The 27,345-nt window shown below is 39.2% G+C and overlaps 1 protein-coding gene across 3 annotated transcripts in view; it reads right to left on the bottom strand.

The window, feature by feature from the left end:
- The window catches only part of LOC121330165 (signal-induced proliferation-associated 1-like protein 1), a 119,335-nt gene that overhangs the window by 78,469 nt on the left and 13,521 nt on the right, over positions 1-27,345 (bottom strand). The gene's annotated exons all lie outside the window — the stretch shown is intronic.

Genomic DNA, 27,345 nt, shown 5'->3' with positions numbered 1-27,345 from the left:
AATTTGGGGGATTTATTTTTTATTATATACTTTCCATAGGTAACCAAAGGACAAGTCAGTGCAATTACCACAACCATCTCAACAATTTAATTCAATGAGCACAATTTTAAAAAGCTCACACCAATTACATGAAACACATCACCAAAAGTAAAGCAAAACTAAAAACAGACTTCAAAACAGTAGTTATACTGGTAACATCTTGAAACCCTCACTGTAACTGCAGCTTAGTTATACAGCAAGGATACAAATAAGCCCTTATAAAAAAGTTTAATTATTATTTATTAGTGCTGGGAACTTTTTTTTTTTATTCAAAAAAGATATATAGCCAAAATTATCTACCAAAGAAAGATGACAAATGCTCTTCTGTACAGCAGAATGTGTGTGTCATTCATGCATTTGGGTTTTTTTGTGTGACATTTTTGAAACTATCATTTATAAATTCTGTTATGAAAGAATAAACATGCTAATTTTTGCCGCAAATATATTTTAAGCTGCGTTTGATCCAATATTTGACTCCCAGCACTACTACTTTTATTATTTCCCTTCCAATAACATACCAGAAAAAAAAAACAGCTTGCTGACCACAGTTGAATTTAACAGGTGAAATATAAATGTACAGCAGGCTACATGGGGATGTGGTGCAACTGCTGAAATCAGAAGCACACCCGACACACAATACTCTGACCTGTCCCAGCCCTGATCTGTTAATTTTAAATTTTTTTGGTAGCTTGCCCTTCTCATTGATGCAATCATTACAGTAGACAACAGGTTTCTTTAGCCGTAGATCGTGCCAATTCAGGTGTTTTTATTCCATGCTTTACTTGTATACATTTGCAGGTAGCAGGGTGCAGACAGGCTTTTAAATGCTTCTGGCAGATCATATTTCCAGGGATGTAAACGTTCCAAAAAATGCCACAGACTTAACAGGTAAACCAAAAAAAGCTAGTTTAGTAACTGAATACGATCACCGCATAAACAGAGGAAAGATGTTGACGGGAATAAACCACTACCGTTTCAACATCAGCAAGGTAAGAGGGACTGCATGGTACAGACACCACAGCTAATGGCTTGAAACCAACACTAGCCCTCCACCCAATCCTGGGTTTCAGAACAAAGCTACTCTCAATTAAGTCTATTACTTACAATGTTCAGGAGACAGGAGATAAATATAAACGTTCCTGTTATAGTTAAGTGTTCGTATTAGCAAACCTACAGACTGACTTATTCATGCCATGACGAGAAGTGGGAACAGTTCTCTCGGGGCACATTTTCCAGGGGCGTCACTGTTAAAACTCCTGGCAGCTGGTCATTTCAATAATATACCTAAACAAGGGAAGTTCTGGAGCTAGGAGACTGGAGCTAGTGAGAGCTCTGCAAGTGTACAGTGACTTGCGAACGCATTGACCCCCCTTGGCATTTTTCCTATTTTGTTGCCTTACAACCTGGAATTAAAATTTATTTTTATTTGGATTTCATGTAATGGACATACACAAAATAGTCCAAATTGGTGAAGTGAAATGAAAAAAATAACTTGTTTCAAAAAATTCAAAAAAATAAATAACGGAAAAGTGATGCGTGCATATGTATTCACCCCCTTTGCTATTAAGCCTCTAAATAAGATCTGGTGCAACCAATTACCTTCAGAAGTCACATAGTCAGTTAAATAAAGTCCACCTGTGTGCAATCTAAACATCATGTGATCTGTCACATGATCTCAGTACATATACACCTGTTCTGAAAGGCCCCAGAGTCTGCAACACCACTAAGCAAGGAGCACCACCAAGCAAGCGGCACCATAAAGACCAAGCAGCTCTCCAAACAGGTCAGGGACAAAGTTGTGGAGAAGTACAGATCAGGGTTGGGTTATAAAAAAATATCAGAAACTTTGAACATCCCATGGAGCACCATTAAAGCCATTATTAAAAAATGGAAAGAATATGGCACCACAACAAACCTGGCAAGAGAGGGCCGCCCACCAAAACTCACGGACCAGGCAAGGAGGGCATTAATCAGAGGGGCAACAACGAGACCAAAGATAACCCTGAAGAAACTGCAAAGCTCCACAGCGGAGATTGGAGTATCTGTCCATAGGATCACTTTAAGCCGTACACCCCACAGAGCTGGGCTTTACAGAAGAGTGGCCAGAAAAAAGCCATTGTTTAAAGAAAAAAATAAGCAAACACGTTTGGTGTTTGCCAAAAGGCATGTGGGAGACTCCCCAAACATATGGAAGAAGGTACTGATCAGATGAGATGAGGTCAGATGAGACTAAAATTGAGCTTTTTGGCCATCAAGGAAAACGTTATGTCTGGCATAAACCCAACACCTCTCATCACCCTGAGAACACTGTCCCCACAGTGAAGCATGGTGGTGGCAGCATCATACTGTGGGGATGTTTTTCATCGGAAGGGACTGGGAAACTGGTCAGAATTGAAGGAATGATGGATGGAGCTAAATACAGGGACATTTTTGAGGGAAACCTGTTTCAGTCTTCCAGAGATTTGAGACTGGGACGGAGGTTCACCTTCCAGCAGGACAATGACCCTAAGCATACTGCTAAAGCAACACTTGAGTGGTTTAAGGGGAAACATTTAAATGTCTTGGAATGGCCTAGTCAAAGCCCAGACATTAATCCAATTGAGAATCTGTGGTATGACTTAAAGATTGCTGTACACCAGCAGAACCCATACAACTTGAAGGAGCTGGAGCAGTTTTGCCTTGAAGAATGGGCAAAAATCCCAGTGGCTAGATGTGCCAAGCTTATAGATACATACCCCAAGAGACTTGCAGCTGTAATTGCTGCAAAAGGTGGCTCTACAAAGTATTGACTTTGGGGGGGTCAATACTTATGCACTCTCAAGTTTTCTGTTTTTTTTGTCTTATTTCTTGTTTGTTTCACAATAAAAAATATTTTGCATCTTCAAAGTGGTAGGCATGTTGTGTAAATCAAATGATACAAACCCCCCAAAAATCCATTTTAATTCCAGGTTGTAAGGCAACAAAATAGGAAAAATGCCGAGGGGGGTCAATACTTTCGCAAGCCACTGTAGCTGGAAGGGAAAGGAGAAAAAGGAAAGGAGAATACAGCTGAATAAAGGTTAATGCTGTAGGAGGGCCTGATGCATTCAGATAGGAGGCAGGGGAGAAATCCCATCTACAGGTTGCCTGGCCTTGGGAAAGCTAGAGTACTGTGGCGCTCGAGAGCTGTTGGGCTGCCTGGCCTAGAGGACAGCCAAAATTACTTTTCTTGTATTTTTACTGGAGCCCTGCATGCAAAGCTGCAAAAAAAGTTTTTTCCCTTTCTTTTCTGTAAAGTAGTTACCAGCGTTCCCTCTAAGCTTTTTCAATACTGAGAAACTTGCCGTTTGACTGAGAGGGTAAATTATCAGTGAGAAACCTTTGGCCGCGCATTAACCCTTTTAATACACTTTTGTTGCATTATACAATTTTAAAACAATATTCCAACACAAGTATCTCAACAATTTTACAAATTTACTTTAAAATTTAAACAAGACATTTATTGTGGCTCTGCCTCTGATTTTGAAACATCCTCTGATCCTGTGCAGCCCTGTCAGTTATCATAGATTTAAAATTCAGTTTTTCAAAAAAGGCCAATTCCATTTGTTCCCACTTTTTACCAACATATTAATAATTAAATATCACATTTGAACATAAATAATGTTGCTAGTTAAAATAAGTACATTTAATAAATATTACCACTTTTTTTTCCCCCAAATCAGACTCTTCTTGCTGTAATAGTAAGTAAAGCACCTGAAGACACATATAACCTGTCAATGTTTATAGTCATCACTTGGCTCATTGGCATTAAAATAAGCAGGAAAACCTAAGAGTTATATTACAACAGTTCAGAAAACAAAATGTCCAGTACAGTTGAGAATCATTTTTACAGTCTTCCACTAACACAGTAGTTCAGTCTACAAATAGTAAGTTTTTTTTTTTTTTTTTTTTTTTTTTTTTTAAGACCTGTTTAGCTTATTGCTAGCATTTACAATAACAATAAAATATGAAAGAGTTTAGTAACAGTCCAGCAATGTCATGTGAGAGTAATCCCATGTGGGGAGGGGGGACTGGGACCAAAAATCGGCCAGGGAAGTTCGAGTCCACCAGCCCACATTTAATGTCAAAATCAACATAATGAAAAAATAATGAAGTCAGGGCATGCTTAAATTATTAGGGTGAAACTTTTCTAAATTGCAGGCTATAGCTACTACCAGGTTTTCAAACACATTAGGGGCGATTTAGGTATGGGAAAGTATAGACTGTGGCAGATGCCATACCGTGGCTTCACGATCTAGAAGTCACAAATAGGCTATCCTACTGAAAATACAGATTTTTCCATCTACGAAATATTTTTCGATTCATTAGTCTTTGTCTCCGCACGCCTCTCTGTCTTTGCGGTCAGTGAATGCAACATTGTATCAGAGCTAAATTCTTTTGCCAATTTGTCCAGTTTACGCACCACAGATTATTTCATCGATGGCTCTGCTCTATGCAATTACAATTTTGTGTTTACAGTAATCGGTGGTCTAAGATCTAATTGCATATCAGATTATTTTAAACAAGATTGCCGACAGTTGGTAGGCTATTATTTAGTATTGGTATTTACTGTAAGCAAGTAGAAAGAAACCATTCTCCGCACACCAATACCAACCTCAGTAGGCCTAATAATAAACTGTAAAGTATGAACACGTATCTTATTTATCAATTCTAGAAACCATCACCGACCTCACACAGACTGCGTTCTCAAAAGGCCTAATAAAAAAATTAAAAAAACTATAAATTCTAAAAACATTGGCTCATATTCATCAATTCTAGAAACCATTAGGAGCACCCAGTGCCAATACCAACCCAAAATTACAATAGGGTTTCAGAACCGCTAATTACATCTCAAAATACAGTCAACTGCTTCATCCAAATCCAAAGTACACGAGACTGTCCTACATTACATCGCCAGCAGACGTCGCAGCAGTGCACTCTTCTCCGCAATCCTATCAATAACTCCATCACTGTCTAGGGCCATCAGTATCTCTTTCTCTGTAGACATTAGCATGAACCCTTCCAAGTGGTCTTGGGACATACTGCTTCTCAGTCTAGTTTTGACAAACTTCAGAGTGGAGAAACACCTTACTGACAAAGTCAGGAGGAATTTGTAGCCCAAACCAATTACATGATAGGCATCAGTCAATAAATTGTATCGGGACAGAATCAAATAGCAACACATTGCAGAGTTTTTGCATGAAGTGCAAGTTTTGTTCTCTAGCTCCAGCTCTTCTTCACTGTTTCCATCCTCCTCAGGCATCTCACTTCTTGTTCTGACCCTGTATCTATCCAAAGCTGACATCTTCAGGTCTGTCCCACAGTGTTACAAGGCTAGTCAAAATTTATGCAAGCATTTGCTAAGCTCTTCCAATGCTGCTATTTGAAGCCCTTTATCACTTATGAGGGAAGTTTCTTGGATTGAGACATGCAAAATCTGAACACAGTGCTCCATTTGCTTAAAAACTATGATGAATGCTTTCTGTGACAGGGTCCCGAATCACATTGTGTGCCTTTATCTTGTACCCTGAGTCTGGATCTGGTAAGGGCTCATCCTCTGCCAACTCACCTAGCATGGCTTTCTTCTTCCTGACCCGTTTTTCAGGGAGGGCGGCCTGGACCTCAGTCTCACAGTCATCCTGCTCCTGAAGCTTTTCATTGGCCCACTCCATAAACCTGCTGCTCTCTTAACACCGTCAAAGTCCCTTACACACTTTCTCAGGCTTTCTTGGGTCCCCACAACAAACCGTTGAGCAGTTAGAATGTCCATACCACTTGTTTGTACCTGGAGAAGGGTGACGTCTGCTCAAATATAAGCAAGAATATTTGTCTTCACTCCCTGGTATTCATGCATTTGTATGATTCACAAATGAATACTGCAACATCATTTATCCCTTTGCGGTCCAATGTCATCGAAAAGACGTAAAGCATGGGTCTCTAGTCGTTTTTTCTCCGGAAAAAGCAGAGAAAACCATTCAATGGCCGAATGAAACTGAAAAAAGGGGCATGTGAGCAATAGCCCTAGCAGCTGCACCATAGAAATAAGCAGACACAAACAAAGGAGGTAGCTGCTTCCGCATCCAGTGCTCAGAGAATTTCACAGACATTTGAAAAGCTTTTTGAGATGTTATAGTAATACAATAATGACTTGGATCGCATTATTGAGGACTTTGGTGATAAAACGAGAGGATTTATCAGTATGCACATCTATAAAGAGGTATGTGAAAAATACAACAAACACGGATGGGGCTTGGCTGGAGATGTAGTACTGATGTCGCTTAGCATTTCAATGCCCATTAAACCAGTTTTACTTGGAGTGGGAGGGGGGTTTAAACAGTGCATGTGAAAATAAATTGGAACTGACGTGCCTGACAGGCGCTGAATAAATGGACCGCAAAGGGTTAATAGTGAAAAAACTGTTGCACTTGGTATCACAACTCCTGTAGTGTCTGCCAACACCAGATTTAGCATGTGTGCATAACAGCAGACATGCACTTGGTTGCGAGACTGTGCTGAAAGTAATGCAGAAAACCCCTGGTATTGCTCCATCACTTGCATTGACACATTTACTTATATCAATGTTAACTTTTTCCAGTACCTGTTTCAGTATCTTTACAAATTATTCTCCAGTTCATAACTCACTCAACCACAGCTATCAGCCTCTCACGGACAACACTGTAAAGTATCTGAGGATGACTGAGCACTGGTCCTTGGAAGTTATGTCTATCTGGACAGAAAACACCCCTGCTTCCCTGACTTGACTTGCAATGGTTTCCTGGATTTTTAGGTGGATAGTATCAATAACTGCATTGACAATCTGTTTTGAGAGCAAAGTAACAAGAGATCCACTTCCTCCACTCCCCCCTGATTCATGCAGCGTCTTGCTTTATGTTATGCAGTCATTCACATGTTCTTGCAGGCACACATCATATTTGCTGAGCAGAAGAATGAACTCCAAAAAGCAACCATGGTCAACAGCCATGTTCTCTAAGGTATATGTACCCTCAGATTTGGATCCCCTGTAACTAAGGCCACGTTTGCTTATCACTTTGACTACATCTATTACACGCTCCAGCACCTGACATCTCTTTCGTACCTGTTCTCGATGTGCAGACATTTGGTTGCTGCTTAGTAGGCTCTCAGGAAGTATGTGTCTGCATTGTCTCTATGAACAATACTTTGTTCATGCTCCTCTATTCTTTGATGCACATGTGACCAGGTTTTCATGCCACCTTTAACAAATGGACTGTCATATGAGGGCCTTGAGAACGCTAAACAGTGCAATACAGTGAGTGGGATTGTTCACAATAGGTCAGCCACTTGCAGTTGGTTCCATCCTTGCAGTGGAAGACTTTCAGAACACTGGCAATGGCATTTCTTGGAGTTGTTTAGGGTGATAACAAAAAAAGTGTCCAGCTCCTTGGACTGAGGGCATGTGAAGTAATCAAAGCTACCAGCTGACCCCCCCTTGCATTCACTTCACATGTCTGCATCTTGTCTCTCTCTCCTCTTTCCTCAGCTGTTGTTCTCTCTGCACTGGACGCTGCAACAGCATCCATTCTGCCCCCCCCCTCGTCCCTCTGCATTCACTTGATATGTCTGCATCTTGTCTCTCTCTCTCCTCTTTCCCTCTCTCACTCCTCAAGCTCAGCTGCATCTGCTTTAATATGCATACAAGAACAGCAGCAATCAATTTAATTAATACATTTGGCAAACTATTATCATTTGAAAGAATACTCACAAGAACATAGCTTGTTTAATTTATAAAACAGATAGTTCACATGGCCACTGTTAGGCCTTCTCGCCTTTCCATAAATTATATCTTTGTGCAACAACCTAATCAACATCGACCTAAATATCAAACCCAATCAAATTCATGATAAACTATTGCTTTAAAATTTGGGATTTTGTTAGTGTCATACAATACATGCAATAAAAATCTATGCTGTGAGAGACCAGTAGGGGGCAATACTACAGCCAAATGACATGTCATGCTATGGTTTTACAAATAAAAATTGGCTAATACCAGCATCAGCTCGGCTTGCCATGATTTTGTTTTAGTTTATATCATGAGATTAGTAACCCATCTAGCTAGCTAGCATAGGACAGCTAGTCGATTTGCTAGTGGAGCTTAGCATAGCTATACGTAGCTGACTAGATCTCAAAAAGTGACTAACATTACAAATTTGGTGTAGCCGTTTTATAAAAGCAAAAGGCACGAGAGGTGATATGTATATAGTTACAGCTAAGACGTTTAGGTACGAGGCACAGCAGAGTCTTTAATCTATTTTAATGCAACCATAAACTGTACTGCTTGTACCTGCTGTGCTCGACCCTGCCACAGCCTCATCTTCTTCAGTGGGCTCCCTAGGCTGAGTCGGCTGATTAATACCGTCATCCTGACATCCCTCGCTCTCCCGACTACCAGCCGTCCTACGGAATATGTCCGTTATTTTTGTGCACTTTGTGGCACCTGCCTCAAGAGACCATTGCCGTTTGTCTCTAACCTTATCTGCCCCACCTTTTCTTTCTCTTAATTTTTTAAACTGACACTAATCCACTATCAATACAAGAGGTTCAAACAAAAAACGAAATCCGGCCAACCAATCCCGTTCTAAGAAAATCCGGGCAAGTCCAATCAGGGAGTGGCCACTCCTCGCCTCCCCTTAGATATTGCGATACTGGTGTGGTGATGTGTGTGCGCAGGTGTGTAAGACTGCCAAGTTAATAACATTGTAATTCTCAGCATGTAATGGGGGGAAAAAAAAAATTGTAAATCAAAACCTAGACCAGCGGCCCATGCAAGTCCAAACAACCGGCCTACCAGGGAGTCTCCCGCACTTCCCGATGGCCAGTCCACGCCTGACAGTACTCCACAAATTTAACTCCATTAAATTATAATAAGAACCAGGTTAAAATGTGAAACCCTGATAAAGGCGTGTTGACTGACTCGTTGCTCTAAAACAGGTTCACTGCTAGGTATTAACCAATTGTAATTTAAATAGTGCCCCTTTTAATGTAAACGCATAATTAATCCTCTCAACTGTTTCTTTCCTAATTCTGCAGTGTTATTTGCAAAGATTTAAAGAGAAGCGTGTCTCGAGACAGAACGTCTTTATGAAACCAACGGTGTGTAGTGTAGTGACTACATCCTTTACACAGTAAAGTGATTGATTTCCTGTAAGAACTGTATAGCTAGAAAAACTGTTTTGAGCTCATTTCTTCATCGACAGAAAATATAATTGAATTAAGAAACGTCCATGGTTTAAAATTGCTTATTACACTATGTAACACAATTTTTGTTCCTGGGTAGTAAGTGTTATTTCCTAATTGCTTATGCCTCAAAAGTATAGAAAATGGCTATTATTCCCCACAGACTTTGCTTTTGTGACCATGACATTGATATTTCAAAATATCACTATTTCCAATGGGAAAATGGGCAAATGTGTGTCTTTTCGTTCACAGTCAGAAAAAAACAACATACGAATCCAAATTAACATGTATTTACACTAAAGTAATACAAAGATGACTACAAAAGATTTAAAAGTGAGTAGTTTATCGAGATTTACAATTATACTGTATTTTTGTTACAGTGTTATAGCTTCATTAAAAGGCAGGTAGCGTGGAAAGAAATAAAGTAAACAATAATTAAATTTGCAATTAATTTAGCTTACTTACTGCGGGAAAGCTCTGCCTTGAGCGTAGTACTTCAGGTCTTAGGTTTTCAGCATAGAAGAATGCAGTGCTTTGCTACTGTTGACGTCTTATTTGCTTTTACTATCTATGGTGTTTACGGGACTGGCATTAAGATATTTAACGGTATGGACTTGTACATGATAATGCGAATTACAGCAAAACTAAGAATACTAATCGCACCATCCTCATACAGAAGCAGATTTCTTTTAGTTATGTCTTACTAAAACATTGCTTTTTTCTCTTTGTTGGTGCTGCCGCCATGTTGAATTTCAGCAGAGATATGGAGTGAAGTCACATGATGAATAAACTTGCATAAAAAAATGGACATGGTATGTCTTCAATTATGCTACACTTAAATGTGTATTTTCGACTAATGCTATTACATTTTCACCAGTTTCAAAACGCTTGAGATGATTTCTGAAATGGTCGTTTTTTAGGAAAATAAAACAAACTGTCAAGGTGCGAGTACTGTGATTTATATTTATGTTTACCGGGGTATTTATACTTCCAAATAATGCAGAAAGATTGTGCTTCACTGATTTTAGTATTCAATCATACGACAGGTTAAACACTGTAAAGTTCATGAGCAGCACCGAGCAGCACTCTCTAGACAGAATCCCCAGATACCTGCTTCGCCCACCCTGTACAGAAGATTAGCTGGTGCTTGAGCAAGCTCTGCACTAATGAGACGTGCACTTTTACAGAGGGAAAGACAGACACAAATATGCTTAATGCTTTGCACAAATGGTCTCAAAATAATAGGTTTACCTCGAGAGGCTGGAGTCTCGATTGAGGTTGATATTTATCATAATAACTTGCAAAAGTTAGTAAATTGAGGGCGAAGGTTGTTGCCAGTTACTGCGAAGAATGGGCACATTTTAGCCTTAGGAGGGGAACGCTGGTAGTTACACATTCTGCTCATGGTACTGGACTGACCACAATATAAAATAGAAACCTTCTACACTGGGTGGTGACAACCAAGGCTTTCGCATCCCGTTCACACAATATTAATCTCTTGCTTTCATTTAGGTGAAGCCTAGTCTTCATGCCACCGCACAAAAGATGGGATTCTTCTGAGGGAGGGGTTTGCCCACTAACAGTCCGGGTGACAATTTCATTAAAGGTTAAACATGAAATAATTAACCTCTTTAATTGGCTCGATTCGTTCCAGATATGTCTTACTATAAATTGGTCCAATTAAACCACTTACCTAAAGCACTTGATCACTGAAGTATACCCATTAAACCAGAATGGAGTTGTTTACCCCTGCTTGAGATCAATGAAAACTCCGGTCCCAGAGGATAATTGCAATCCAAGCTGGTGAACTCCTGACATCTGGCAGAACTCATTGTCAAAGAAGCGGAACTCTGAATGCCAACAAGCAGCGCAGTCCTAAATGCACTTCTCCAACAGATAGCATTTTACACTCAATCAATCTAAAATCAGTCCAATGATGCAGGTCCCTGAACAGCAGTCAATTGGACATAACTTATGCAGGTTTTCACAATGCTCTTTAAGATTGCAATGGAACAGCTTTAACCAATGACCTTGATAGAGTGCTATTTAAATTCTCATTGACATACAATGGAGTGGTTTTGATAGGCTGGGGTTAAGAAACAAAGGATATACACGCTCTCTGGGTGCTAACAAAACCAGGGTAACTCCTCTTTAGTGTGCAAAATGCTACTGTGATGCAGAAAAAGAACACAACACAAGATCTTTCCATCAACTCTCAGGCTACTGCGTTTAACCCTTAGCGGTCCATTTATTCAGCTCCTGTCGGGCACGTCAGGTCCAATTTATTTTCACATGCACTGTGTATTTTACAAGCACCATTTAAAATATTTTTTTTTCAAAGTAAACTGTATTTTTCACATACCTCTTTACAAACGTGAATACTGAAATCCTCTCCTGGTCACTTGTTTTCAAACTCCTCAATAATGTGATCCAAATCATTATATTATTACTATAACATCTCAAAAAGCTCTCCAAATGTCTGTGATATTCTTTGAGCGCTGGATGCAGAAGCAGCTATCTCCTTTGTTTATGTCCGTGTTATCTCTGTGGTGCATGGAGCTATCAGATACACCCTTTTTTTGGCTTCATTCAGCTCCTATCCATCTCACTCGGCAACTGAAAGGTTTTCTTAACTTTTTCCAGAGAAAAAACAACTAGAGACCTGTGCTTTATGTCTTTTTGATGATGTCAGACAAGGTCCAACAGCGGACTGGAAAGGGAAAATCGTAATGTCGTACCTGGTCTGACATAGGACCGCAAAGGGTTAACAGCGATTCAAAAAGGATGCAACATTCATATCCAAAGATGCAATCAGTCAGTAACATGAGAAGGTCACCAGTCATCCAGAAAGTGTGGAACAGCACCATAACAAACCAAATCACAACTGTGTTACAAAACTGGATGATAAAATTACAGTACAGTATAATGAATGTAAATTAAGTATTACATGTGCTGAATAGTTTTATTAATATTTAAAATACAAATATTTTAAAATGACAATTATTTGACTGAAAGAGATAAAGTCGATCCCTGTTGTATTTTGGGCTGCATTTGTGGGTACAAGTTCCTGTGCCCCAGGTTAATTCAAGCACAACCCTTGACAAATAAGATATGTCCTGCAAGATCGAGAAGGTCTGACAGCTCATTAATAAGCATTGTGTGTGCCGAGCTGTCGCAGGTGGTGGAAAGGGAAGGGTGGGAGGGGGTACAGGAGTCTTATCGCTTCAAACAAATTGACATTCATTTGCATGGCCGGCAACAAACCACCCGAGCAGCCGGCGTGAAACTGGTGCAGGATCCTGCGATAAGACCTGCCCTATAGAGACAGCCGTCAGGAATAAATCATTCTACGCACAGGAAAACCAGTCGAGGAGAAAACAACTTCAAATCACTTCTGTAATGTGTTTTCAGACCAAGGGATGCAGTTGGGATAGTAGCAACAAAACAACCTATAATGTTATAGCTTCAAGGACTGCTTTCAGATGTGTTAAGTCAACTGGCATTGCCTGTATCTGTGCCAATTAATCCCCAAAACAGGTACTGTCTGAATTGGATACTGCGCTCTGAAGGAGTCACCAGTTTGGACTTTAATATGGATTAAAATCGGACACATTAACTGTAAAACCCATTAAAAAAAAAATAAAAAAAAAAAAAACTTTAAAAACTATCACTGTAAAACCAAGAAAAATGAAGGCATTACAGTAATGGCCTAAACTACCTTCCTTTATGGTTCACGTTTGATTTGTATTTAAAGTTTAAGGATTTTATTTAAGGATTGTATTTAAAATACGGATTCTGGATACGGATTCTGCACCATCTCCGAAATTATTCCTTGTCACAATGTCAATACTTAAATCCCATTTGAATCACTCAAAAAAAAAAAAAAAAAAAAAAAAAAAAAAAATGCAACTTGTATCCATCTGAAGAATTAAAAAAAGAACACTCTTAGTGTTTGTTCCAGTAGAGCAGATTTTATAGTACGCCCTGGCTATTTAACTTCATGTTCCTAAGACAGAATACTGTAGGTAAGTGAAGATAATGATATTTACACTGCACAGCCCAGGTCCGAGTACTTTAATGCACTTGAATAGCTCCTGCATCTCTCTGTCTGTTATTACAGGATGATCACTCCAGCCTCTAGCTCTCTGTTGACCTCCTATGTTACTGGTGTAATTCTCCATTAATGAACAGTAGAGATGGCTTTAAATGTTTAATGCATGGTGGGATTTTGGGCGCTCAAACCCCTCAATAAATTACCAAATAAGGTAGGCCCTTGTGGCTCAAAGAGCTTGCTCAAGTTAATAACCTGAGCTGCAGAGCAAGCAGCTGATTCAGCAAGAAAAAGCAAACAAAAAAAAAAAAAGGATTGATTGTAAACTCGCTTCATGGCTCTGGCTCTATATAAAAGCAAAAAAAAAGGTACAATGCCCCCAAATTCTCAAAAAAATGCGTTTCTCAAGGAAAAGCCTTCTGGCTCAGGTATATATTTTACAGGCAACACTGTATCCCAGCACCCCAGTAATCAGACCACTGGGACAAAATGCCTCTCTCCCAGTCTCTCGGCTCTGACCACTAGCACCACACTGCATCCCAGCAGTACAGCTTTAACCACTAGTTAACACAGCCTTCCTGTCCTCAGCCCTAAACACTAGACCACTGGCAAAATGACCAACCATCCAAACCCAACCACAGAACAAATTCCATTCCTGACTTAAAACAATGGGAAATATCTCATGTGGAAATGCTGAAGTTTGGTTCCGGTAGGGATGTGGAATCTTGGAACTAAAAACTTGAACAGGAAAACTTGACGCTGGCTCAGTCACTTAAATAAGCAAGCACACACACAGCAGCGAGTTAAACACATTTCGTCTGAAGCAGTTTTTAAACATACAAGTGGATCTGCCAAAGGTACGCAAATTGCCAATGGGGAGATAGTATAAATGCAATCACACTCCAAGACCCGGTCAAAAAACAGAAAGCCACCCATCATGGCACAGTAAAAGGGCTGCAGGCAGATTGAAAAGAGTGGAAACCAAAGTTTTAAAATGTTATTTATTTATTTATTTTATTTTAGTACTAGCTGTATTATCGCTGTTCTTGCATTTTTGGAATTTGGAATATAGGTGAAAAGTTCTTGCTGGTTCCAGGTACCAATTCACTTCATGTATTATACATTAAATTTACCCCAACAGCCTACATTAGCTGCGATCAGCCTAATGTGACCATCATCAAGGAACATGATGAGGCAGACCATCATAGTGCTGTATTTGAAATATCTGGGGGACAGGGCTCACCACGCACCAGCGACCGCTGTAGATTGGCCAGGCACCTGCGGGCTTGCCTGTAAGCCGCGTTGTCCTCCGAGTTTAATTTGTAAATCAATTGTCAGAATATACAGTCTACAAAACGGGAAACACTTACGGTGCATGTGTTTCTTTGGAAGTGTTTCCACAAAAAGCATGTGTTGTGAGAGTTCACAATGTCAGTCACTCCACCTCACTACCCCACTGGCTGCAGCTGTGAGAGCCCACAAGCTTTACTCAGCCTGTCACTGGAAAAACATCAGAGTACTCAATCTGTAGTGTTTGAGATTGTATTCGAACTTCACACCTCTACAGTCTTAAAGTATGCTGAAACACAAATACAAATTGCCATAGATGTAGTTTGGTTTATTGTTCTTTCTAAGACCTGTGTATAGTAGCGTAAAAGCCAGAGAGATAAAATTAACAAAAGAAACCAAACACTGTGATAAAAGATAAGCAAATGCCTTTGCAGATAATTAATGATATCCCGGCCCATGTTAGAATTTTGTGTGAGCTCAGAAGGCAGGAAGGGGATCAAACCAGAGGACATACCCTGTAAATCAGCCCATTCAGTAAAGTAAAAGGTCTTGCAGTCTTCATGTGCCTTCAAGTGAGAGAAATCAGCAAGAAGCAGCCTGCCACTCTAACTGATGTGAGATGATGCTGAGAGGAGTGTTCCTTGACAGAAAAGCCTGAGCTGAGGATTGTTCCCTTTTGTCTCAACATCTCAAACAGCTCAGAAAGTTGCAAAACCTCACAAGCAGGGAGCAAACACGACCGGGTGCTCCCAGACAACTAAACACCAGGAAAGGGCTGCTAATGCTGTGCATTGTGAGTTTTATTTCTTTTCACCATAGCATGTCCTTGTCGATTCAGAAATAGAGGGTAACAGATTAGAGTTTAATCTGCTGATTGTCAGATATTCTGTTCTATAGATAGGCATTTCCTATTGGAACTGACTGGTGGAACAGTAGTGCAGTATTTCACCTCATCAGCATCTGTGCATTTAGTGCAATCTCTTCACGTGACAACTAGTGCATTGAGCAATCAGAGAACAGCTTCAATGCACGTGGTTCACCAGGGTGAAGCAGCATCCAAAATGGAGGAAAAAATACTACCCAGAGCTTTATGACAAAGGCCACCACAATTATAAAGATACAGAGATGACATATAATATATGGTGGTCAATTTCGTAGGAACTGGATATGCTGGTATGTAGGATTTATCGCAATATAAAAAAGAATCAATTTCCAAATCATGTTGACGAACAAGTACAGGTCTTGATCATAGTCTTGTCAATAGCAATTTTATAGTTTTATATTTGTTTTGGAGTTAAATTGAGCTCATATAAAAAAAATATATATTGCATCGTGTTTGGTCTTTAATCACAAGGGATTAATCACAATGAAAAGCAACTTTCAAATATAGGTCAATTCAACTGGGAATGATAACAGTATACATGCGGAGAACCCTTCCCAAACATTTAACCCTGGTCACCGCTAGTATTTATTTATACAGTTGGCAGAGTGTAATGTAAGGTTATTCATTCAATATTGATTCAAAGTCTTTGACACAAGGTGCTTTCACACAAAGGAGTTATGACGGATCAGAACCGCCACTGAATCGGCTTATAGGTCTGTGTGAATTGCCTATACCGCCACAGAACCGTCATATTTTATGCAGTCTCTGAACCACTTTGCGAGGTTGTTCAAAGACGGTACTGAACCGTCATAACCGTCTGTGTGAAAGGCTATAATGGGTGTGATTTCAAAGTCAACATGCCATGTCACTATAGCATAGGTAGGCAGGTAAGGGGCGTGCATGCGGTGCTTTATTTGTGCCAGGGCTTGCCTGGGCACAGCTCCGGAACCACTGGGCTTGCAGTCATATCACCGGTACCTCTAGTTAAAAACCTCAGAAAATGCTTTATTTGTAAAATCAACACAGCTGTATTAAGTCTGAAGGTTGTTGCATGCGCTAAAGAGAGACAGTCCACTGCCACGTTTGTAGCCTACTTTAAATTACTTTACGATTTCAGCTTGAGGGCCTTTAAGTAAGATGACACTGGTCGCAACTCTATTGTTTTTTTATATACAAATAAGCTTACTTGATTTGAAAAACATCATTAACAATACAAGCAACTTCTTACACTACTTGGTTTGATTAAATGAGTAGTACGCAACAACATATGAAAGCTGAACATGAATTTCAACAAAGAATGGCAGCTTTTTTATGAAAAAAAGATATATTGTAGCCTACTTCAATAGGAACATTAGCCTGCTGTATTATATTAAACCAAAACAATAACGATCTGATCCTCTTGCCTTCTTCAATGAATATAATTTAATTAAGTGAATAAAAACATACTAGGTTAATTACCTAGCCTAAGTTTAATTAATTGTTTTTGTAATCTACCAGCGGCTTCTGTTGCATACACATCGCTAATAATAGTGCAAACCGTGGGTCAAACCAACGTTTGTGTTGGGATGCATCCCCCCCACCCCCCCACCCCCAATCAATGTCTGCAGTCCTCTGAATCCTTTTTAATTTATTTGTTTTTTAAACCATTTAAATGCAAAACCACAACAATACATGTATACAGGCTTTTTTATTTTAATTATTTGTCACGCGGTTGCATTTAATTAATTTCTCTGCACGTACTACTACTTTGTACATAATGTAGAATACGTGATTGTAAACCTCTAACACAAGTACGTACAATATTCTTTCAAATAAACGCGTTATGATTTTAAATATGTGCTTCTTAAGGTCGGTATTATTGTCATTGCTTGCGCCCCGGCACCTCTTTCTTTACAAATTAAGCACTGTGTGCTTGTGTTAAGTCTTGTCAGTGTTTCAGATTGCACGAGAACAGTGTTGCTACCATGAAAACAATCCGTTGATTGACAGGTTTGAAAGTTGTACTAGCGCGATCTCTGGCCGTCTAAAAGGGTTACGACAGTATTACACCAGCACATATTCTGCAATTTCATGTTGTGTGAAAGGGTATTTTACACACTCGTTAAAATGTTTCAGAGACAGCACAGTAGCTGCATTTCTGTGTGAAAATGGGGACACTCAAATGTTATACATGGTCTCATCCACATTAATATTGTAGTACATCATAAAAATGAACAGCACTCTAATAGATGGCTTAGAAAAATTCCCAATATGTTAAAGCTTAAATATTTAAAACGTGTTTAAATCCTAACATTTAAACATTTAGGAAATTAAACAGAATCCAACGTTCCAAATTTCGGAATAATTATTCTAAAAAGTAGATCTGCAACTTAGCTGAAATGTCAGGGTGTTGACAGCATAAAAAAAAAAATCTACAGAATTGATCTTATCATCAAGAGAATATTTATGAGTATTAATGAAAAGGTAAAAGGAGGAAGTGCCTTAGGCAATACTGATACTGGATCAACACATCCTTTCTAATTTGATGTGACCTGATCTGAGAAAAATCTCTGCTGCACAAGGAGCAAGGTCTGTCTTTAGGTTAAGAGATTCATCTCTTTGAAAAATATTCCCTTTTTAGTAGAGCCTGATTGAGTTTAAGTTTTTAAAAAAAAAAAAAAAAAAAAAAAAAAAAAGGAGGGGGGGGGGGGGGGGGGGGGGGGGATGCTGACAGTTCTGGATCTATAGAAAATTTGATATAAATCTCAGGAACAGCGCTATCCAGTTTTATAGTGAATCACTGTTGGGGAGATCATAATATAAGGTCACCTGGGTCTCCTGCAGTTCAAGCAGACCAAGGAAGAGCAAGCCTGGAAAAACAAATTGCATTGCAGTGCAGCAATCAACATTTAAACTGGAAAGGCAGACAGGCCGAGAAAGTACCAAACAACTGGAAAAATCGCATTGAATTGGTAGGCACTTAAATAACCGAGCGTGCAACCTAACAAACTAAAGAGCAATCACGTTACTCTCTTAGCCATCCACAAACTGTTACAATAAAGACAAAAAATACCATTACTTTAAGTCTCCAATATTTTTATTGTTTCTTTGCAATATAATAGCGATATACAAACTTTGGTTTATTTATTTTTCATTTAGTATATGCAAGGAGAACCATGAGCCTCACAGCTCTGCAAGCATAAAGCACAGCTCAATCTCCAACAGATAAGGGGTGCCATTCAGTCCATGACCTTTATCAAGAAGAAAGCACTGATGAAATCTGTTCTGGTTTTGTGATGTGGAATGCATATTGGTGGCTAGGGTGAGCTCTCCAAACTGCACTTGACCAGCTGAATTACAGTACTTTCAGAGGGACCAATATGCCATATCAGCAGGGTTAGAAACTCACAATTATCCTCCCCCATTTGCTGCATGAACAACTCCGAATGGCAAACTTTCCAACTGCAGGTGAGACTTATTCGTGTGGTGATAAGTGTGATCAGTTCACAGTAGATTTAGCAGGGGACCCAACTGCTTGCACCTGGTATCAATCATATACTTAAAAAATGAGTAGTTCTGAAATCCAGGACTGTGTGAAGGACTAGTGTGAGCTTCCAATCCTCAGCTATCCCGATTCAGGGGGACACACTGCTTATGATATTAGGTACACAGAATTCCAGGGTTAAAGGGGTTAACCCGAAAAAGAATCCCAATTATTTTGAGGGTCATCAGAACTGCACAACAACAACTTATTGCTCTTTGCTGCTTTCGGTTTGTCTCCTCCCCCGCCCCCACCAGGAGCAGAGGGACTGGAATCTCCTGTTTCCCTCACAGCTACATGACAAAACAGTTAATATGTCCAGGCAGTACTTCTCATCTTACTGTTCCTATTGTGGCGATGAAGCAATACCTTATCCTTAAAGGTTCCCAACACTACAGAAACACACTGCTTTTCTAGATCACTCTCTCTACCTCACTGTCTTTGTGTCTCACTACTAACACATATTCACAGCAGGGTCACCTGCTAAAAAAGAAACAAATTACAGCCTGTCTGCTGGGTACTTAGAATTGAATACACGGGTATGTTCCAGCGTGCTTGTCCCTCAGAGTCGGAGATGAATCAGCTTCCCTGATTCAAGGTTACCAGCTCACAAGCTTAAAGCTGCAGTGTCCAACCATCACAATTTTTCCTTTAAAATAGCTTTCGTGAACTCGCTTTACCAGATCCCATTTGTTACTGCAGGCTTGCAGTAAGGAGTAATTACAGAGCGCTGTGGTCGGTGCATATGGCCACGAAGCAGCAGTGACAGTGTGGTGTGAGAGGAGCAGCAGCAGCAGCAGCACCAGCACCACCACCACCACACTAGAAAACGCAGTCACCCACATTACACATTGTCAATCTCTCTGAACAACGTCAACACATCTGCCCACCCTGCTTCTCACAGCAAACTCCCTGACAAGAACATGGAATGAACTGGCAGGTACTCTGCGAATCCCAGAACCTGCAACACATGAAAAAAAGTAATGGACTGAAAAAAAAAGTTCTGAAAAGTTAAATGTGTATGTTGTTTATGCCCAGTATACATTTAAGAGTACATCCATAAGCACCTTAAGACTAAATACAGGAATATAATATTAAAATTAATCTATGCAAAGTGTGCCTCTATAGATTTGCAATGCATTAAAATAAAAACACCACTAGATATGTTTTCTACCTTACAATGTAAGCAAATCGTAATGGTTTCTTATACCGAAAAAGTAGAACTTATACCATAAGACTTGAAATATCTAGGATCAGAGTCAATGTTCCTGAGTCAACATTTTTCTTACCAGATCTCACTGTGGAATCTATCCTGCATTAATTTAAATTCAAAGGACAGAATGACCTGGCAAATCGAACAGTTCCACAATATTGCAAAGTTGTTAAAGAGACTTTCGCTATCCTCATTCTAGCACATAGTCTATCAATTTGCATGGTGTATCCTCTGTGAATCCACTTTAAAATGGACCAATATTACATATGGATTTTTTGTTCTATTCTGTAACGGTCATATGTGTGCCTGCCTCAAACAATATCTAATTTTAAAATAACCTAATAACTAAACAGCCTTGAGGAATGGAAGGAGAAAAGAAAACAAATCACAAGAAATCATTCTGACCGTACCTTCTGGTGCTCTTATTCAATAAGCAAATGTAGGGCTCCAGATTTGTTTCTTTTTTAAACCTACGTTTAATTAAAAAGCACTAATGACTGCCCTCCACAAGGAGAGCTCTCTTTCTGCAGAGCTGTGCCATTAAAAACATCAGCAGAGGTATGAAGCAATAATTCAAAAAGTAATAAAAGCCATTATATTGCTCAGAACGCAGGCAAGACAGCACAGCAGCAGAGGCAGGGGGGCATGGCAACTATGTGTGTGTGCCTTTATTTTACAGCAAGATGTTACAATATGTAACACGTTAAAGTAAAAAACTACTCCAGGAGTAAAGAATGCTTTGTGTAGGACTTACTTTACCCCAGTGAATGAACTACAAAACAAAGAATGCCAAATAGCAGTTCAAGTTAAACATTGTTTGGTTAATTCCAGAAATAAAAAGAACATAAAGATAACACCATATTTTATTTATTTTTCACTTTTTTTCCCATTCCTTGCCATTGCTGTTCCTTCACAGTAAGCAGTGGCCATAGACATATTTTCATAAATTAATAACATGAGGTTTACTTGTGACTTTACACAAGCATATTAACTGAAATTTAACCATAATAAAAGAAAAACATGGAAGTGCCATTATAAAATGAAGGGAAACACAGTTTTGGTTCTCATTTATTACATTCCACATAACAGAAAAGTTGAAACAAAAAATATTATATAGTCTATATAAAAATCACTACACATTTCCAGCAAGTTGGTTAGTGTTTAAGAGAGGCATTTCAGAATGATGTGCTTGCCTTTTTTCTGTCCCACAAGATTCTGAATCGCTCTAAAGCAGCACAATGCTTTTTTGACCAGATGGTTTTCCATAGAGATCACTATCCGTGCACGCACATAATCTGGTTTGTTTACTTGTTGCTCTCTAAAACTTTTAAATAGAGGCTCAAGAGCTGCTTTGTTGATCCTGTGTTTTTTAATTGTATATATATATATATATGTTCAAGTGAGAAAGAACCCAACTTACTTCTTTGTGTGTGGTGGTTCAAAACACGTGTGGTACACACACACAGTACTGTGCAAAAGTTTTAGGCAGGTGTGAAAAAATGCTGTAAAGCAAGAATGCTTTCAAAAATAGACATGTTAATAGATTATATTTATCAATTAACTAAATGTAAAGTGAGTGAACAGAAGAAAAATCTAAATCAAATCCATATTTGGTGTGACCACCCTTTGCCTTCAAAACAGCATCAGTTCTTCCAGGTACACTTGCACAAAGTCAGGGATTTTGTAGGCATATAGTCAGGTGTATGATTAAACAATTATACCAAACCGGTGCTAACGATCATCAATTCAATAAGTAGGTTGAAACACAATCATTAACTGAAACACTCAGCTGTGTAGGAGGAATAAAACTGGGTGAGGAACAGCCAAACTCAGCTAACAAGGTGAGGATGCTAAAGACAGCTTACTGTCAAAAGTCATACACCATGGCAAAGCTGACACAAGGTAGTTATACTGCATCAGCAAGGTCTCTCCCAGGCAGAAATTTCAAGGCAGACAGGGGTTTCCAGATGTGCTGTTCAAGCTCTTTTGAAGAAGCACAAAGAAACAGCCAACGTTGAGGACCATAGACGCAGTGGTCGGCCAAGGAAACTTACTGCAGTAGATGAAAGACACATCATGCTTACTTCCCTTCGCAATCAGAAGATCTCCAGCAATGCCATCAGCTCAGAATTGGCAGAAAACAGTGGGACCCTGGCATACCCATCTACTGTCCGGAGAAGTCTGCTCAGAAGTGGCCTTCACAGAAGACTTGTGGCCAAAAAGCCATACCTCCGATGTGGAAACAAGGCCAAGCGACTCAACTATGCATGAAAATACAGGAACTGTGGTGCAGAAAAATGGCAGCAGGTGCTCTGGACTGATGAGTCAAAATTTGAAATATTTGGCTGTAGCAGAAGGCAGTTTGTTCGCCAAAGAGCGGAAGAGCGGTACATGAATGAGTGTCTGCAGGCAACAGTGAAGCATGGTGGAGGTTCCTTGCAAGTTTGGGGCTGCAATTCTACAAATGGAGTTGGGCATTTGGTCAGAATTAATGGTCTCCTCAATGCTGAGAAGTACAGGCAGATACTTACCCATCATGCAATACCATTTATTCTGCAGCATGACAACGACCCCAAACATACAGCAAAAGTCATTAAGAACTATCTTCAGCGTAAAGAAGAACAAGGAGTCCTGGAAGTGATGGTTTGGCCCCCACAGAGCCCTGATCTCAACATCATCGAGTCTGTCTGGGATTACATGAAGAGAGAGAAGCCACTGATGCTGCCTAAATCCACAGAAGAACTGTGGTTAGTTCTCCAAGATGTTTGGGCCAACTTACCTGTGAGCAAGTGTACCTAGAAGAATTGATGCTGTTTTGAAGGCAAAGGGTGGTCACACCAAATATTGATTTGATGTAGATTTTTCTTCTGTTCACTCACTTTGCATTTTGTTAATTGATAAGTATAAACTATTAACATGTCTATTTTTGAAAGCATTCTTACTTTACAGCATTTTTTCACACCTGCCTAAAACTTTTGCACAGTACTGTGTGTGTATATATATAGCAAATATATATATATATATATATATATATATATATATATATATCTATATATATATATATATATATATATATATACACACATACACACACACACACATATACATATACATATACACACACACACAGTGGCTCACAAAAGTATTCAGACCCCTAACCAATTCTCTCATATTACTGAATTACAAATGGTACACTGAAATTTTGTTCTGTTCAATATTTTATTTTAAAACACTGAAAAAAACTAATATCTTGCTTGCATAAGTATTCAACCCCCACACATTAATATTTGGTAGAGCCACCTTTCGCTGCAATAACAGCTTCAAGTCTTTTGGGGTAAGTAGGTACTAGTTTTGCACACAGTGTCGGAGTGATTTTGGCTCATTCTTCTTGGCAGATTTGCTCCAGGTTGTTCAGGTTGGTTGGACGACACTTGTGGACCGCAATTTTCAAATAGTGCCACAGATTCTCAATGGGATTGAGATCAGGACTTTGACTGGGCCACTGTAGGACATTCACCGTTTTGTTCTTGAGACATTCCAATGTTGCTTTGGCCTTGTGCTTGGGATCATTGTCCTGCTGAAAGGTGAATTTCCTCCTAAGCTTCAGTTTTTTAGCAGACTGAAGCAGATTATCTTGCAGTATTTTCTTGTATTTTGCTCCATCCATTCTTCCTTCAATTGTAACAAGATGCCCAGTCCCTGCTGCTGATGAGAAGCATCCCCACAGCATGATGCTGCCACCACCATACTTCACTGTAGCGATGGTATGTCTTGAGGCATGGGCAGTGTTAGGTTTGAGCCACACATAGCGCTTTGAGTTTTGGCCAAAAAGCTCTATTTTTGTCTCATCTGACCACAAAACCTTTTCCCACATCGCAGCTGGGTCACTCTCATGCTTTCTGGCAAACTCCAGACATGCTTTCAGATGGTACTTTTTGAGTAACGGCTTCTTTCTTGCCACCCTCGCATACAGGCCAGTGCTATGCAGAGCTCTTGATATGGTTGACTGGTGCACCATTACTCCACTCCCAGCCACTGAATTCTGTAGCTCCTTCAAAGTGATTGTTGGCCTCTCTGTGGCTTCTCTCACAAGTCTCCTTGTTTGAGCGCTGAGTTTTGAGGGACGGCCTTTTCTTGGCAGTGCCTGGGTGGTGTGATGCAGCTTCCACTTCCTGATTATTGATCCAACTGTGCTCACTGGGATATCCAAACACTTGGATATTATTTTGTACCCTTTCCCTAATATATGCATTTGTATTATTATCTCTAACTTCTGTAGAATGCTCTTTGGTCTTCATTTTCCTTCAGATTCACAGCCTTACCAATGATCCTTCAACAGTGGGGTTTTTATCCAGAAAATGTGACAGCAACTTTACTGGTTCACAGGTGGAGGCCAATGGTAAGGTAATTGTGTCCTTGTTTGGGCAATTTCTTTCATCGGTGCAAACTGGGAGCTTCCACAGCACAGGGGTTGAATACTTATGCAAGCAAGATATTTCAGTTTTTTTTTTTTTTCTTAAAAACATTTCCCAACATAAAACCAGTGTCACCTTACAATAATTGATTCTGAGTTTCAGTGTTTAAAAATAAAATATCAAACAGAACAAAATTTCAATGTACCATTTGTAATTCGGTAATATGAGAGAATTGGTCAGGGGTCTGAATACTTTTGCAAGGCACTGTGTGTGTGTGTGTGTGTGTGTGTGTGTGTGTGTGTGTGTATATATATATATATATATATATATATATATATATATATATATATATATATATATATATATATATAATAATCTCACATATCACACAGAGCTCTTTTTCATTTACCATTTTTTAAACTGCCATGTAACTTGTGGTGAGGCAATAAATAAGTGCAAAGTATTTTTGTAATTTCTAGCGAATACAAGCATCTGATTTTTGTATCCAAATATGTTAACATTCGCTCAAATTCGATATTTGTCCCAGCAGTAGAATATTGATTATTATTTATTTATACTACTAAATGTGATGTGACACCGATATGACAAGTTGAAAACAGCAAAGTCTATGAGCAGCACAAAGAACTCTCCACAGGCAGAATCACCAGCCGCCTGCTTCATCCACCGTAATATAATCAGTGGAAATCCAGTCAATCCAAATCACGCATGCTTACAGGTGGAAAGTGCAGACTTGACATTATTATAAAGCAGATGCTGTCATCCAAAGCGATTTACAGAAATTAAAATATAAAAGTATAGAAGTTACAGGAAATAAAAATGAACACACACATTGTGAACAGGATGGCTTTGCAGGGGTGACGCGGTCAGTATATTTATTAAAAAATAAATAAACAAAAAGACACACAAAACAAAGGGCACGTTGGCCAAACAAAAAAGGACGTTGACGAACCCAACAAACAAATACCGTGCTGGCACTTCCAGCACGATGTAGCTACATATACATTTTAAACACTTGTGCTCGTAACCCATATTTATATCATGTGTATAAACACCAACAATAACACACCACATACAACATAAAACTCTGATAAACATAAAAGGGGCGGGACACTCCCCACACACATATATACAAAATATAAATAAAAGAAAATACAAAGATGACAGGAATAATAAATAGGAATTTACAAATAAAAGATTGAGTAAGTGGGTTTTGAGAAGACAGCAGAAAGCAATAAAAGACTGCAAAGTCCTGAGAATAAACAGTAGCTGGTTCCAACACAGGGAGACAAGGGAAGAGAGAGCGAGCAAGGGAAGAAAGAGATGGAAAAGGCATAATGAGTTGCCCAGTAGAGGATGAGCGGAGAGGGCGAGAGGGAATATAAGGAGACACGAGGGATAGGAGATAGGAAGGGGCAGTAAGATGAACAGAGCAATAGGCAAGAGCAAGGGTCGTAAATGGATGCGAGCAGAGATAGATAGCCAGTGGAGAGTGTGAAGCAGAGGGGTAGCATGAGAGTAGCAGGGCTGGGAGAATACCAGACGAGCAGCAGAATTTTAAAAGTTGAAGGCGGCAAATAGCCGAAGTAGGGAGCAACAACGGTTACAATAATCCAATCTAGAAAGCTTGGATTAGAAATTGAGTGAAAGAAGTAAACAGAAGAAAAATTAAGTTTCTTACAAGAAAAAAATTAATTAATTAAAAAAAGAAATAAGGATACGGAGCTGCTAAACAAATGAAATATTTATGCACAACGGTTTAGAGATAATATAAAATACAGTTTTTTAAAAAAAATCAAGATCATTATTTTCTTTTAATTCTAGTTCTACTTGTAAACCCCTGGATTAGTGCATTGGATTTTTGAGAAACAAACAAGAAGGATTAGGCCAATTTTAACAGGAGCTTTTGTTATATCAATATACTATCAGTTCAGAGACAACATGCTAAAGACTTTCTATTTTTTTCACAGACAGGTCTGCCACGTCGTCAGTGCCGATTAAGAGATCAAGGAGACATCTGCAAATTATAAGCAGTTAAGCCAAAATATTGAGAAAATATGTATCCTTGGAAAAAGTACCTACTATCAGTGATTATTTAATTTAAAGTCGAATTTTGATCAGAGGTAGTTATTTTGATTTAAAAGCAGGCTAATCACATAAGCAGAAAATTCTGAAGTAGTAAGTTAGTAACATAAACCCCTGCCACTGGGGGCATTTTTGTGGAAAGAAAAAAACATGCCCAGGGGGAGATAATGTAAGGAGAACTACAGTAAAACAGTAGCTGTAAAGTTGAAGAATGTAGAGTTTATATCCCTGCAGATATTAAACAATTCTCTCAAACTGAAAACGTCAGTTTATATATAACCACCTAAGACACATTGTTACATGTCAATCAAAGTCATAGCAGAGATTGATTGGCAGAGAAGTTTTTACTCTTCACAGCAAAGACATCGCAAACAGGTTAGATTAAAATCAGTAATCATACCCAAGATTTTATTTCTCACATAACACACTTTAATGAAGTCTGTAGAAACGATGCAAAACTTCCACAGGAATATAAAGTTACATTATTTTAGTTATTCATGAAACAACTCAGTGGATCCATCAGTGTAGCTCACATCAGCATTGTTCCTTCAGGGCTAGAGGATAAATTAAGTTGTGCAGTAAGGGTGCAGAAATTAATCA

The sequence above is a fragment of the Polyodon spathula genome, chromosome 17 (genome assembly GCF_017654505.1).
Source record: "Polyodon spathula isolate WHYD16114869_AA chromosome 17, ASM1765450v1, whole genome shotgun sequence".
Classification (NCBI taxonomy): domain Eukaryota; kingdom Metazoa; phylum Chordata; class Actinopteri; order Acipenseriformes; family Polyodontidae; genus Polyodon; species Polyodon spathula.
This window is presented reverse-complemented; position numbering and strand designations above follow the sequence as displayed.